General features: G+C 40.8%; 1 protein-coding gene across 1 annotated transcript in view; it reads right to left on the bottom strand.

Annotated features, from left to right (window-relative positions):
* Window positions 1-4,926: 4,926 nt before the first annotated feature.
* Window positions 4,927-15,570, bottom strand: part of EN1 (engrailed homeobox 1) — a 48,974-nt gene continuing 38,330 nt past the window's right edge. Inside the window, exon 4 of the transcript XR_007204982.1 lies at window positions 4,927-5,029. The gene's annotated coding sequence lies outside the window, so the exon portion shown is untranslated. The remainder of the gene's footprint in view (window positions 5,030-15,570) is intronic.

The following is a 15,570-nucleotide window of genomic DNA, read 5'->3' as shown; positions in this document are numbered from 1 at the left end:
CGTTGGTTTTATGGTTGGTTTTTTATTATTATTATTATTCTAAATTATTTACCTGATGAAAGGAAGAAAAGGAAGAAAAAGCTTGCTGTGGGACTCAGATGAGGTTAAGCATACTGGCCCAACCAAACAAAAAAAAATCGTCAGCAGGTATTTTTAAACCAGGTTAGCCATGAAAGAGCATGGAAAATAATGAGTCTGAATTTAGCCAAGATTTGTTCAAAACATTACGGAGGGGAGACAAGAGGGCTGATAGAAGGCAGGAGAAGAGCCCTGCTTCGCTATCATACCCCATAACTCACTGCATTGTCAACCTCTTAAAATAGTAATGATACTTGACCCTTATTAGTATTTCTGGGCAATATACGAGCTTGAGTTTCCTTGGGTGAAAGATAATGCCTTAGACCACCCTTTAGACCACCATTCTATCTAGTTATAGTACATATTAATGTTATTCTTGGGTCATTTAACTTACTCTCAGTGAAGAGTGGAGAATGGTGCTAAGCTGTAAATCAGCTCTGTCCTGCAATGGATTTGCGCCATAAGAGATCATCTTGAAAATTCCAGCCTTGCCTTACCATGGTAAAGAGATTATGGTATGTAAAAATTCTGCTAAACATAGCTTGTTTCATTTTTGTGCTTCTCTGCTTGTCTGCCTGGTGAGGAAATGTTAAGACCCGTTATGGTGGACAGTGCATTGAAAAGAATATTGCCATAATAAACCCCCCAGGGCTAAAACTTTTACCATATGTGGTTAAACTCTCCATCTTTTCTAAAGGTAAGCTGCGGCAGTGAGGAAATTACTAAAGAAGGCCACTGATACTGTGCATAAAAATTATTTTTTTAATCCTCAGGGAAAAAGAAATGAGTTCATAAATGTATTGTGCTTAAAAGGTATCCTCTGAGTGCCAGTGTTCACACCCCAAATGACAGACTGAAACGTTCAGTGGCAGTAGTCCACTTAACTAAATCCTGATTACTTGAGATGAATTCATTTAAAAAGCAAATGTACTGTTACTCCCTTAGCAAAGGTTTCACTAACTGTTTCTCGAAATCATAAATATTTTTTCCACACTGTTCTGGCAAACAAATAATGTTTACCTTCAGCTTCCTAAGGAAGATTTACAGATAAGTCCCCAGTCTGTTTTGCAGATGTGCCTTGGTGAATTTAACAGTAATATATACTGTCATCACGGTTGTCTTCAAATCTTTGAAATCACTTATGCCTTTTACAATACATATTTAATTGAATGTCTAGCTAGCAGATATGTATATGTATCTCACATTTGTGGGTGGGCATGTGTGTGCCTAATACATATATTTAGCACTTAAACATGGTACGATGAGTGATTGAGAAATGCCTAGGAGAGAGATATTTTATACATGCACAGAGTCAGTAAATGCGTAATCTCCTGAAACAGCCAGAGAAAGAGAGGAAAGTGGCGAGACATCTGCAAATTAACAAATCATCTATCTTTGGGGTCATTCACAAATTAGTTTTGCAGAATAAGATAGAACAAAAACATAATTCTGATGAGCATTTGTTCTGGCTATTTATCACATAAAATTGTGTAACAATATTAGACACAGGAATTTTTGCTCAGCTTATTCCTTATAGTATTACCATGATTCCACAACTTGGTGCAGATGTTTCGTGCTGAATAATGTCCTTTAGTTGACATTTCTGCTCTTACTGTCCAACTTTTAAGTAGCTGTGATGCATATATTCCATAGGAACTCTATGGGGGGACAAGGGAAAGGAAAATAAAAAACAAAATCTGTTTTAGGAAAGGAAACTTTAAAAATCTCTTCCCCTCCTGCATAAGTGGAGGATTCTCCACATTTAATTTGCTATTTTTTAATAGCTACTTGTAATTCAAATTATTGCTCTGTAAGAGAGGTTTTTGAGGAAACCTGAATATTCCTGGGATTTAGTCAGTCTTTGGAAGTGTGAGTGCTTCCCGGCTGCAGTGAGGATGCCATGTCCCTCGGTTGAGACAGATATACTAAAACCTATTTCACACTGTACCCTTATTGTTGATTTTATTGCTTGAATGGCACAAATGGTTGTATTTATACCTCAAAAAGCTATTGTTGTCAAATTAATTTAAAAGTGTTGATGTTCATTTTTCTCTGTTAATTATTTAAAAACAAAATCCTAAGTCTTAAAAGAGCAATTTACTTCTGAGTTAAGGCTAAAGAAAATTTTATGTTAAGTAAAACATAAATTAATTTGCTATCACAAGATGAACCTTGTTCCAAAAAGTCATACCATCAGTATATTGATTCCCTCAATGCATATTTTTCATTTATTGGTATTATAAGATTATGCTCAAGCCTGCAGAAAAAAAAAAAAAAGGAAAAAAGAAAAAAAAGAGAGAGAGATAAAGAAAAAACCTGAAATTGTGCATAAGTATGGAACTTTAGCTTAATTTTATCCTGGCAAAATATTTTTATAAGTATGCCTTAACTTGGAATTAGTCACATTAATTCTAAATTTTTAATTAATTTCTTTTTATGCTTGAAGCAGCATTACTTTCTTATTTGTGTGCCTTTAGAAATTAGCCAAAGAATTTTCAAGAATTTATACTGAATTCTTTATAGAACCTATGAAAAGATATATACTGAAAGCACAGTATATAAGCATTTTAATCAAATTATTACATTTTTCATTTGTAAGTCATCCTAGATGTTTGTGAATACGTTCCAGCATGAAACTTCAGTAGAATCTGAACAATTTTGTTAAGGATCATATTCCCTACCAGCCTAATTCCACTGAAATCAGTGGAATTATTTCGGAGGAGAATTTGATTCATCTTTGCTGTGTGCATTTTTCAAATCTGCAATAACATTATGCATACCATTCATTATAGAATAGGTTGGCAAATACAGTAAAATTGTATTTTACTCTGCTGCAAAACAAAAAAAAAAGGGGGACAGGGGAGAAAATAAAAATCTTGTTTCTACTATTTTCTGAAGTTTTTGGGGCCAGTTCACATAAGACAAAATCCCAGGAGGCTCAGTGCATATTCACTCTTAGGCCAGCATATCCAATGCACTCTTTAGTCTTAGATTAAGGAATTAAAGCACTGCAAATGAATTTCACATCCAAAATCATTCAATTTGTCCCCTTTGTCTTCTAGAATCCTAAGCATATGGGACCACACTAAGTATAGCAAAAATAGCTGCTGCTATAATCATAATTAGTACCTATTAGCCCTTCCTAGGTGCAAAACCCCAGTGATGAGAGCAAAGCACGAGAACCTAGATAGAAGAGGATTTGAAGTCTCTGTAGTACAGGATTGTTATTGCTGCCCTTGCAGGTTCACCAAACGCAGCAAGTGAGAGGGAATTGCTGGGCTTGGGAACCAGATCCTACGTGCCTTTCCCATACACACAAAGATGTACAGACTGAGATCTTTTTTACCTCCTTGCTGAGCCATTTCTTCTTGTCCAAATATGCTTTCTATAAAAACCTGCTCATACATTTCTAATCATTTTTAAAGGATAGCATTATTAATTTTTAATAGCTTAGGTATTAAAATTTGTTTTTCAGGATGATGGAGACATTTTTTTATTCTTAGTCACATAGTGGATAGCAGCTGTTTTACACAGGCTGGAACAGCTATTCAGTGACCAACTTAATGCCTGAACTTTTTGATGAATTATTTTGGCAGGCTCGTCTTTGATAATGTATGTAGGTTAGATGCAGATTTCAGCCTCCTTTCCACAAAATGCTGAAGTGATAGGCAACAACAGATCTAAAAGACGTTGTCAGTGAAAATTAAAACAACGACAAGAAAAAAAAAAAAAAAAACCCAAAAGCAGAGATTCTAAATTGCGCATGAAAAATCAGCGTGGGCCGATATTTCTGCATGGGAAGATCTGCCTCTGTGTAGGCAGGTCAGTGCGGAGCGCGGCTCGCCCCGGCAGCACGTGGCTGCCCGGGCTGGAGGAGGGAGAAGGGACCGGGAGCCGGAGCCGGAGCCAGCCCCGCGCCACCGCGGCGGCCCCGGGCAAGGGACAGCGCAGCCCCGGGCAAGGGGGCCCCGACCACCGCACCTGGACCCCGGCCCCCCGCACAAGTGTCAGGGCACAACGCGGGGCAGTGCTGACACCGAGCGGGGACCTCCCAGCTCCCCCCTCCGCCCGTCGGGGTTGCATCAAACAAACAAACAAAAGAAAAAAAAAAAATCCCATCTCCCTGCCCAGGCTCAAGCATTTGGGTACTGCAAGTAGTTCTCAAAAATCTGAGGCTGTCATTTTGTTCAGGGCTCCACGTTATCCCCATTGGCTTCAAGCACAAAATCAGGTGAGAGCCGGAGACAGCTCATAAGAGTGAAGTCACATATGATAAGAAGAGTATAGATATCATAACCTGCGTGTGAAGGAGAAGGGAACAAGGTTATGATCATTGTCTGAGGAGATCTGTTCAAACAATGTAATAGAAAGCTGCCCCCTTTAAATAAACATTAAACTTCTGCTAGAGGGTTACAATTTACAGTTCCAGCATGATCTTTTGAGGTGCTGTGGGTACATTTAATATAAAGACGTCTATACAATTTCCCAAATGCAAGGCGTATCTTGCACCACAAGCTCTGCAGCTACTTTTTTTAATCAATAGCTCATAAGTATTCATTGAAAGATATGTTGGTATTCTACCGACTAAACTTAGGAGGTGACAGCTACAACCACATTAAAATCAACATTTACCTTTGAGTCGTTTTTTGAAAATGACAAAACATTGGGACTCTTAAAGGAATTTTAATTTATTACAAGAGGTTTGGGTGTACGTTATATACGCTGCTACCAATTTTTCCACACAATTAACCCAGTGAAATCTGTTAAGAAAGCAAAGCAAAACTGTGATTTAACAGCCAGGTCCACCACATGAATATGCAAAGGAGACAAGGGAAACTTTACCTCCTCTGCAAAGAGCTGCCCAGCCCGACCCTCACCCACAACGTGCTTCTCCTGCAGCCAGTCCCTGCCACCGCCAGTGGTTTCCCCAGGATGAAGGTTAGCTGGTCACCTAGATTAGCAAAGGAAAATATTCTTTAAAAGGTGAAAGCTTTTCTGCATGTGGAAACATTTTGATTGCTATTAAAGAAATGACTACCCGAAGTCTAGATATAATTAAAAGATTGGGTGTATTTTTATATACATTGACTGGTCTACGTGACTGAAAATATGTCATCTTCATTGTGATATATTTTACAGTTAAAATAATGCACTACTTTTTCTCCAGATTATGTCTATTTAATTTATTACCTGAAAAGCAGATTAATTTCAACCAAATTTTTTAGTAATATATCGTACAAGCCCAAAGGAAAAAAAAGTAGATACTTAGAGGCCAAAATTACATGTTGCATACAGACCTGGACACTGAGTTCTGAAAACTTGCACAGACTTAGATGATCATGGTATATTATACTTAATAATTCACAATTTGTGCATATCTCCTGATGTAAAAGTTATTACCGTGCCTATTTTTTAATAAAAAGATATGAAGGTAAATGGAGATGGAAGGCCAAAATTGTTAAAGGAATTATGGGAATTGACTGATCCTTTCTTGACAGTGTTGGCTGAAGAAGAAAAGTGTTATCTACCCCAACTGAAATCCTCAAATCTAATATCCCACTACTTGGAGAATTTTCCCCACTGCTAAACAATTGACTCAGTACTCTGTTCATAGCAAATCTCATCCACAAGATCTCGAACCCGTTGTAGACTGATGTGTCTGCAGTGAAGAGGTTGCAGAAGGCCCGCATGCAACTCCCAATTCTAGAGGTGGGAAGTGGTCCAGGGAGCAGTCCTGTCCCAGCCTCTGGGCTCAGAACCTCCCCCAGGAGCAAAGCCCAGAGGTCCATGTCCCCCCAGGGAGGGGAGGGAATTGAAGATCTCCCTGTGTTTGGGCTAGTGAGCACAAAAACCCACCTCAGCAAACCATCCCCTGATTATTTGCTTCTTCTTTTTTCCCTCCCAACTTGCTCAAAAGTCTCCAACCACACAATTCAAAACAATTCAATCCTAATTTTGAAGTCATTGCCAGGTAAGCAAAACGCAGTTTTTTGGCTCATGCCCTCCTTTCAAAAACAGTTCACTCTGAACCATCCAAGGCTGTCTAGTGCATGTTACTGGGCAGCTCTTCTAGTCTTGAACAAAATAATTTGGAAGTAGTTTTCAGCCCTGCCCCATACATTCCCAAGCAGCTCCTCCTCCCAGGTGTTAATCTTTCTGCTACCCAACTCAATTTTGACTGCTGTGATGGGTTTTTTCCACTGTTTCAAAGTACTGTTACTACAGAAGGAGTCAGCTGCATCCCTTGTAGCTTCAAGAGATCTCTGAAGGTGACTTATAGCAACAAGTGTGTTCTAGAGAGACACTCATTTGGCAGCACTGTATCACCAATTAGACCAGGAAGTTTTCCCTCAGTTTCCTTACATTTTCCGTATCATTCCATGTGAGGCTCAATGCAAAATAGTGTCTTCATGCATTGCATATTCTCCATGGAGGTGCATTGTCCAAATGATTTTTTACTTGAATTATGTATTTCCCCAAAGGAATAAAAGAAAATTATACAGTGCCACAGTAATTGACAGAGTCCAGGATTTTGCTGCATTGTCATGTATTATAACTGTATATTCATATTCTCCCCATGCAGCTTATTCTACATCAGGTTTTAAAAAAACATGGAAAAAAGAATGCAGGAAAAAATCATGTACATTAACCATTTTCCTGCTTCTTCCTCTTCCCTTCAAGCCCAAGGAGACTCAATACCATAGTACATGCTCAGACCAAGCCACTGTGTGGTAGCAAGTAGGGGTTTGGGGACTTGAAGAGCTGGCTGTGAGCTGTGCTGGTCTGTATTTGGGCTCAGGGCACCTGGTGACTGACATCAGCTTTATTTAACTACATACTCAGAATTTGGTTAAACCGAAGCAAACCAAAACCTGATGTGCATCGTTGGTTCTGCCTTTGGTTTGCTTGTTTCTTTGCAGTTTGAACCAAAGTTGCACGGAGTGATTATATTTTAATAGACAGATTTGTGGAGTATGTTTGAGGAATTTGCAGAAATCTCTTAAGTGTGAATGTGATATTGGCCACTAAATTCAGGCATGGCTCTGGATTTAAATTTTCACCAAAGACTGCAGTTAGGTTGTTGGTTTGGGTTTGGATCTTATTCAAGTTGAGCATGATTCAAGCTCCATGCAACAGATTACTCCTTTATGGTGAATTTCAGAAGCAGGTTTTAGAGCATCTACCCTGGGTCTCTGGAACCAAACTCAGGCTGAATCATGGCTTAAGAGTGATAAGTGTTCTCTAGTAGCTGAGGTGTGGCCATCAAATGCAGTTGTGTATTTGCACAACATTGGCACTGAAGATCTGACCTCATGACCAATATTTTCACACTACACACTCTCTTCTGACTTCATGAAGAGTGAGGTCTTTGGTTTTCTCCAGAATATGTCAGACTCTTTGTTGTATACACACCAGAGCTGCCTGGAAAGCTGTGGTCATCTACAAAATAACTGCAATATTTCCTTTTTTTTATTCTTTCCTTCTTCTTTTTTTAAAACAGATTCTTTAAAATTCTTTTCTTCTGATGAAAAAGCTCTTACACCTGCAAAAACAGAGCTCTTCCTTCACAACCACTTAAGGTAAATATACACTAATCCATTTTGCACTCTTTTTCTTTTTTTTAATGCATATTGCTCAGAAACCATCAGGAAGCCTAAAGACTGACATTTACCTACAAGCAAATCTACCAGGAGTGTGCAGCATTGTAAAGCTCCCTCTGGGGTGCGTGGAGGAAGCACTGCCAGGAGCACTGCCGTCCCCAACCCCATCCACTCCTCAGCTCCCTGCTTCAAAAAGCTGCTGCCTGATGTGTCCATTGCTCTGGAGGCTTTTGATTTGAGTGCTCAAAGCTGGACCTTGTGTTGGCCTTGGAAGAGTCATGGCAGGGGAACAGCTCAGCCTGGTAGCACATAAGCAAACATCTCATCAATATATGAGCTGCCCTATGAGTCAGGTAGTCCAGCAGCAGCCTCTTCCCCTAATTGTCCTCCGTAATTAATTAAAGATGATCTGGCAAGTAAACCCCACACTCCCAAGTTTTCAATGCATTCACCATCCAACGATGGCAACTCTTCTCCAGCAGCTCTCTAATAAATACCATCCACAGGAGTTTTGTGCCCAATTTGTGTTTCAGGCTCAGCTTGGGCTGTGCTTGCAACACAGTTTCCAGCTGTTCAGCTCCAATTTGTGCGAAGAGAAAAGCGATTTATGAAGCTTCAGCAGCAGTTCATAGTCACATGGTAAACAGTGGGTTGTGCTGGGTACAAGAAATGTCAGCAGAGGCGTCGCCACAGAGAATATTATTGCTTATTAGGAGCTAAAAGGGGCCTGAGGAATGTCTCCCAGCATGTCAGCTTTCTGCAGATCAGTACCCTCCTGCACAGGCAAGGCCATGGTCCATCTCCCTGCTGGGCTTCCCAGTGCCTGTGGTGGTGCTGGGGCTGGCATGGTATGTGGCGCAAGGAGGAAAACCCACATCCCATGGGCATGGGGTGTAAGTCACTATGGCCACACAAGGAGCCCCACTGTGCCTACCAAGCATCCCTGTCACACCCTGGACTGAGGTTCACTCCATCCTGGTTCACCTGAGGAGCAGCCAGTTCCACACTGAGCAAATCCCAAGGGTGCCGAGAGGTTTCCTTCCTCCACAGCACCCTGTGTAAAGGACACTGCATTTAGACTATTTAGACTAAAAAATCTTTTTTTTTTTTTTGCACAGGCCAGCAAACAGCCATCATCTGGGAACAATGAGAGCTGTCAGGATGGGGGAAGGGAGACGGCCAAACTGCGAGCATGGGCTTGAGAGCTGACGGAAAGAAAGAAACACTCCTCAGGAAAATTTTGCCCTGAAAAAACCCAAACTTCATTAGCTGAAAATGAATGCTCAGTCTATTGAGATGTGCCCTGTGCCCAGAGAGCAGCGTAGCCGGGATAGGTGACCTATTTTCCCTGGAGAGGAGGGAGAGGTTGCTCTCTATTGATCCCACCCTTCCTCTATCAGTTTATATATTAGCTCCTATGGCCTGTGGAGGAAGCAGCCAGTAATGGAGTGAATAATTCACAATGAATAAATCATCTGACTAATTTAGCTTGTTTTTCTTCTCATGGCTCTTCCATGAATGGATCACCACTTCCCTAAAGTTATTCATTATTATTACTATATAACTTGCTGTTTAAGGATGTTGTTTTCTTTTTCCTCTACATTTTAACTCCTGCAAGTTCGCAAAAATCTGTTAGCTCAGTTATAACCAGACAGATGAGTTCTGTGGGGCTGTTCCTAGTCCCAGGCTGGATGAGTTCAGCATGGCTGTTGCAGGTATTTACATCAATAAACAGAGAGAAAAATTGCATTGTGTAAACTGCAGAGTCCAAAGTTCAGTTTCTATAGATGCACATGTCCTTCAGGACACAGTCTCCCAACACCTCTGTAACACAAATACCCTTAGTACCAGCACAGTTGAAAGAAAAATTACTTGTATTCACACAGAGCATTTCTAAATCAATTTATATCATATTCTGGCTAGCAACCATCTCAATGAACAGCATATGTGGGGTGGTATCACCTAGAGGATCACTTGGCTTTGTCTCTTGCTAAAATGATGGCAAAACAATGGAGAAAGCTGCAGTGCTGAATTCAGATGATGTCTGTGGGATTCAGATGCCATGGTATTGCATCTGAATGGATTTGGAGAGCCTGGTTTGTGCTCCAGCAGCTGCCTGCTGGCATGGATGGAGTGTGTAGAAGGAGAGGAGGCCACAGGGCTGAGGACTGTGATGGGACTGGGGAGGTCTTCTTCTCTCTCTGGAGATGCCTTTTCCCCCAGCAGAGAAACCAGTGGAGCAAACCCTTGATGGCTTCAGGCCTGAGTACATGCTCATATTTCTTTCAGCTTGTGTGCGTATGTTTATGTTTCTTTTGCTTGCTCTACGTGAGAGCACTTCACCCTTTCATGAAGACTTGATGTAAACAAAAGAATAAACCAGAAAACAAACAGGCGGCAAACGGCGCCCAGACGAAAGCACCACCTGCAGCACAAAAATACCAAGCAACTCCCACACACCCCCTCCCACCCACCACATCAATGGGGAGCCTCGGTGGCAGCACAGTGCTCTGGCTGTTAGCAAGCACCAACACTCAGGTGCCAGGCAGAGAAAATTCCCCACTCCATAGAAAATAGGGAAAAGCTCCCATCCTTGCACTGCAGGAGCTCCAGCTCCAGCGTTTCATGAGCAGTCTCTGCAAGAAGAACTAAGAAAAGAAAGAGCCCAGTCATGCCAGATCTCAAGCTAAGCAATATGGATGACTGAAATTTTACACACAAGCTAATTGCAAGCTGATGCAAGATGTAATTGAGTGGTGTGATGCTTCTCTGTGTGAAGAGCTGCCCGAGGCTTGCCTGCCCGCCTCCTGCACAGCCCCTGCTCCCTGAACAAGTGCAGCCACTCCTAAAAACTCTCTTTTCTCATCAGTCTGGGCTCAATCTCATCACTGTGAGAAATGGCTGCAAGAGTCAAACTGGTCAGAAGCTGGGCTCCTCCTGCCAAGTGCTGGGGAAGTGGCGCATGGCCAGGCCATAATCAAAAGTAGACACGATCCTTCCTTTGCTCTCCTCAAACTACCAATAAATTAAGTGTCCAGTGTACTCACTTGACCAAGAGGTTTAATATTGCTACAGCAAGGCCATGTAGTCTTCTGGGGAGTCTCTTTCTTCCAAACCCTCATCCAAGTCTGTAAACCGAGCTGACAGCTGACATTTCCTATCTGAGTGCAAGTCAGAGCTCAAAGATGAAACTTGGGTGGAAGCAAAAGTGAATATAGCTCTAAAGAAAGACAGAAGAGGAGATTAAAAGCTATGCTAATTTACACTACTAATTGCAGCACTACCTTAGGTGAGGTAATGGAAACCACATGTAACTGTGGCATCTGCAGTGCAACCAGCCCTGCCCCAGCTGCAGAACAGATTTACCTCTGGGCACCTGAGGGTGCAAATGGAGATGTTTTGGAACAAGAGCAAACTGTTTGTCCTGGCCTGAAATGAAGGGGGTTTTCCCCCAGGTTATACACAAGATTGAAGAGAAAAAGAGATTTCTCATTCCAGAAGGGAACATAAATACATATATATGTCTGTGTGTGTCTGTGTGTCTGTGTGTCTGTGTGTCTGTGTATATATATATATATATATATATATATATATATATATATATATGTATATGGAGTGAATCCCAAATAACTCTTTGGCTTTTTAGTTAGCTATTTTCTTAATTTCCAACTGTCTTGTATAAACAAGCTGTAATGGTAAACCCAACAAATTCCAGAGGTCAAACCCCATTCCTGACTCAGTCTTTTCTTACATCATTTGACCAAACTGTACACCTGGTTGCTGCTTTGTTCCACCAGTTTCATTCACTTGCAATGTTCTATTTAAGCACCTTATTTATTTTCATCTTTAAATGTTGTTAAGGTTTTTTTTTCCCAGCAAATTCATGCACATGTTTAACTATTTTCCCCATTGCAGCTTAACTTTTTCCTCAGTTGCTTCTGGGAAACATCCTGTTACGGGAGGATAAATGACAAACACACTGTGCAGGACCAGATGTGTGCCTTCAACACCAAGGGGATGGATGAGCCATGAACAAGCCACCACTGCAGCACAGCAGCAAGCCACAGGAATAGCCCAGCTACATGCTGTCATTCCTCAGTAAGTACTAGGTTACCGAAAGCAGCTCAGCCTCCAAAGAAAGGAGAAGATTTAAGATGAGCACAGTGCTCCACATGACTTACAACTTGGTTCTCTGTTTTCTCAGAACACCCTCAGGAAGCAAAAAGGAGGGGAAATTCCTGAAGATTCTCAATTGAAATATATTTTTTAAGAGTTTTTTCATCACATTTTAATTTTTTATTCTGGAGTAAGCAGCTGAAAACTGCTACACAACTGCTTAGCTGTGTCTAATTTGGTAGTACATTAGACAGACTTTCAGCCTAATATTCTTGAGTCTATTTTAAATACTCAAACATTCCAGCCAACCAGACAGATAAGAACAATTTAACGGAGCTACTGGCAAGAGTGGTCTCAGATTTGCTAAAAATCATGTCTATGTTTACACATGCAAACCAGTACATTTTCACTTACCAGACTGATTGACTGATGAAAAGTCTTAATGCAAAATAAAACTACTGACACACACTGAGACTGGGAGACTGTTCCTGGCTGCATCTTGTAGGTGAAAAGAGCATCTAAAAAGTCTGAAGACGTTTTTAAGTGCTCTCAGAAGTTTTTCTTATGACATAATTGAAAAAAAGGGTCAGTCATGGTTACAAGACGAATGCTTCAAAGCATCTTTGGCAGTTTTGTGAGAAAAAAATAAGCTCATATTTTAGGTTGCTTTGTGGTGGAAATAAAGTGCTGAGTTATTTGGCATATGCTGGAATCTAGTGAAAGCCAAAGAAATATGTAAGACTGCAGTCACTTTTTAAAAAGTTATATTGAAATATTTAAAGTCCAGAACACAATCACAAGGTCTGAGACATTTGGGGTTAGGAGGGACTGTTGGCCTTTTCTCTGATCTGTTCACAACACTTCTTATGTTTTTTCCCTTTCTATAGCCTTTTGGCAATAAAGAGAGAACTCTTGTCCTGTGTTGTATAGATGGAAGTGATGTTTCCAGCAAAACTTTTTTGGTGTAGGTGACATGAAATTATTAGAGCAAAAGATGATTAATTAGTGAGCTTCATGCAAGGAATACAAAATTTTATACAATAACTGCACAACGACTAATTCATGAGCATTACTCCCAAGTAATATCTACACAGTTAAAATGTAGATCATAGAGTTATTCACAATCGCCTGTTCTTGCAAAAACTCTTCAATACTAACACAACTCTGGCATTATTGCACAATTAGAATCATGGAATGTATAGCCCATTACCCCTGAAAGCCATTCCTACCACTCCTAATTAGGCGTGTTTTGAGAAAATCTACTGATATTGACCTCAGTACTGTTGTCTGTACTGGGTTTCTAACTTCTGTGCTAGTGTGAAAACTTTATCAAGATGGCCAGAGTTACACACCTACAGAAGGAAATTAAATTATCCATTACCATACATTCAGAATGTACTGGATATTCAGTATTTTATACTAACCAGGTACCTATCTCAAAGCTGGCTGTAATATGATATGTCAGAAAATTGCTTTTTGAGTTCGGAGAGAGGACAGATTTCACTGCAAATGTCCGGAGATTCAATTTATGGTTTTGCATGACTAACTAGAACAAATTAAGGGATTGAAATGTAGCTATAAACTGGAAGCACACTGCAAGTGTGGTCAATGATACTGTGAAATCCTCCTGGAGGCCAAAAGTCCTCTGTGGCTTGGGTCACCTCCACACCCACTTTCACTGGCAGGCATTTCACTGGCTGTTCTTGTGTTTATTTGCATCCATAATTCTCACTGTGATTGTGAATGTAGGCATGAAAGGAGTCATAGCTGTGCACCAAGGTTTAGTTTGGTTTGATGCCTGGTGTTTCATGTGGGACAAAGATGAAGTGGTGCTTGTGAAATGGTCTAGAAGTTTTTGCATTTTTTCAGTCTCCCTGTCTTGAACTGATGTTGTCCAAACCTTAATACACACTGTTCTTATCAAAATGAATCCTGCTAAATGGTAGATAACAGAGACAGATTACATCCTTAGTATTTCAGACATGATACAGCAAAAAATGTTAGCATTACAGAAATTATTAGCAGTACTTGATGTCCTCCTGCATATCTTGCCCTGTATTTGTCTTTATTCCCATGTGTCCCAATGAAGGTTTTCAGCTCGTGGGACTCAAGTCCCCCACATCTTTTGCCTCTCTAGATCAGGTGGCCAGTACCAGATGGACTCCTACAGGACATCCTGAGGACTGGCACACTCTTTCTTCCATGGTGAGCAAACATTCCGGGAGATCTCCTGCACCCACAACTCCTACTTCTGCCAGGGACCAAGGCAGACTGGACATGATTGAGGGAGTTTATGCTTCAGCAGGTTCTCCTGCCCTGCCATGCCCTAGAAGACATAAACCATAGATAGCAGCAGCCCAAGGAGCAGCCCTTGGCCAGATGTCACTCATGTAACTCTACAGCATGACCACTTCAGTCATCACCTCTCTGTGTGAGGCCATACAAGCTCAGGTAATGTTGTCTGAGGGTTTTGTAAGGAGAGGTCTTTCTACTGCTGAGACTCCTGCTTACTCTGAATATTTTTTATCCCAGCATGATTTCCTGGTATCTTCATGTTTGAGATGGCTCCTACTTTTGCAAAGGTGAAGATGATATTCCCAGCTGATTCTAACCAAAATAATACAACAGCAGATGTGAAGTATTCATCAGATTTTTACTTTCCCTCTGGCCATTGAGCTTTATGGTGGTTTAACAGCAACCTCAGAGATCCCACCATAGGTTTCATCTTTTGCAAAGTGTATCTTGGGGCAAGTGAATAGGCTTAGGGAGTGACTGCACACCTTCTCCATTGTGGCCCATTAATACAGATCAGGACTATTTCTTTGATCTGCTTTATCTTCCAGCAACCAGACATAGGCTCCAAAACAGTAAAAAAAAAGAGCATCATCGCATTTATTCACTTGGCCCTGGAGTGTTAACTTTGTGCAAATCTTTGAATTGCCCACAGGTTGTGAGTCTGGCAAAAGGTTCGGTTCTGGGAATAGGCTTTCTCTGTTCTCACTTCACTCTTCATCATTTGTAATTATATTTTTGTTGTCTGTAAATTTTGAAAACCCTAAGTCTCTTTTTCCAGTTGACATGGGTGTTTTCTCACACTTTTCTCTGCTAATTTTATATAATGATATGACCTATTCTAGTATCCACTTAGATATCTCTCAAGAAATTGTCTTAGACAATGAAATTAGTGACCTTAATTAGGCCATCTAGTTTGGAAGGCATTAGTGACATTGGAGCAGGATGTTACTGTCTGATTACATTAGTTAGATCAATTTAGAAAGCAAAAGCAATGTGAAATCAAACTCTGCTGGTGGGAGGGAACCAAGGAGTGGGGGAGCAATTCCATTTGCCTGATAACATTTCCATTGCTGGTCATGCTGGCACACTCTGCTGCATGTGTCATGCACCAGCAGTGGTTCTGCTCTGTAGAGAAACAGCTGTGATGGCTTTAGAGATGCTTAATTGATAAAGCACTTTGGGGAATCTGTCAGCACATGGAAAAGCTCTGGTAATATCTCTTCCTTCAACTTGTTTGCTGCAAATGAACCAGTTGCTTTGTTCTTCCTTTCCACTGGCATTGCAAGATCAGATATACTGTACCTGGGCTGGCACCTTCCCCAGCATATTATTTTGGATTTCTCAATTGCATTGTAATGTTTTTGAAGTTCCTGATATCACTGTAATTTTGCTAGATACACAGGCTCCTCCCTCCATCTTATCACATGCACACCCTCTCTTTCTGCATTTTTATTGTATCTCTGTGTCTTTTCATGCCAAG

Source organism: Corvus hawaiiensis, chromosome 7, assembly GCF_020740725.1.
Source record: "Corvus hawaiiensis isolate bCorHaw1 chromosome 7, bCorHaw1.pri.cur, whole genome shotgun sequence".
NCBI lineage: Eukaryota > Metazoa > Chordata > Aves > Passeriformes > Corvidae > Corvus > Corvus hawaiiensis.
This window is presented reverse-complemented; position numbering and strand designations above follow the sequence as displayed.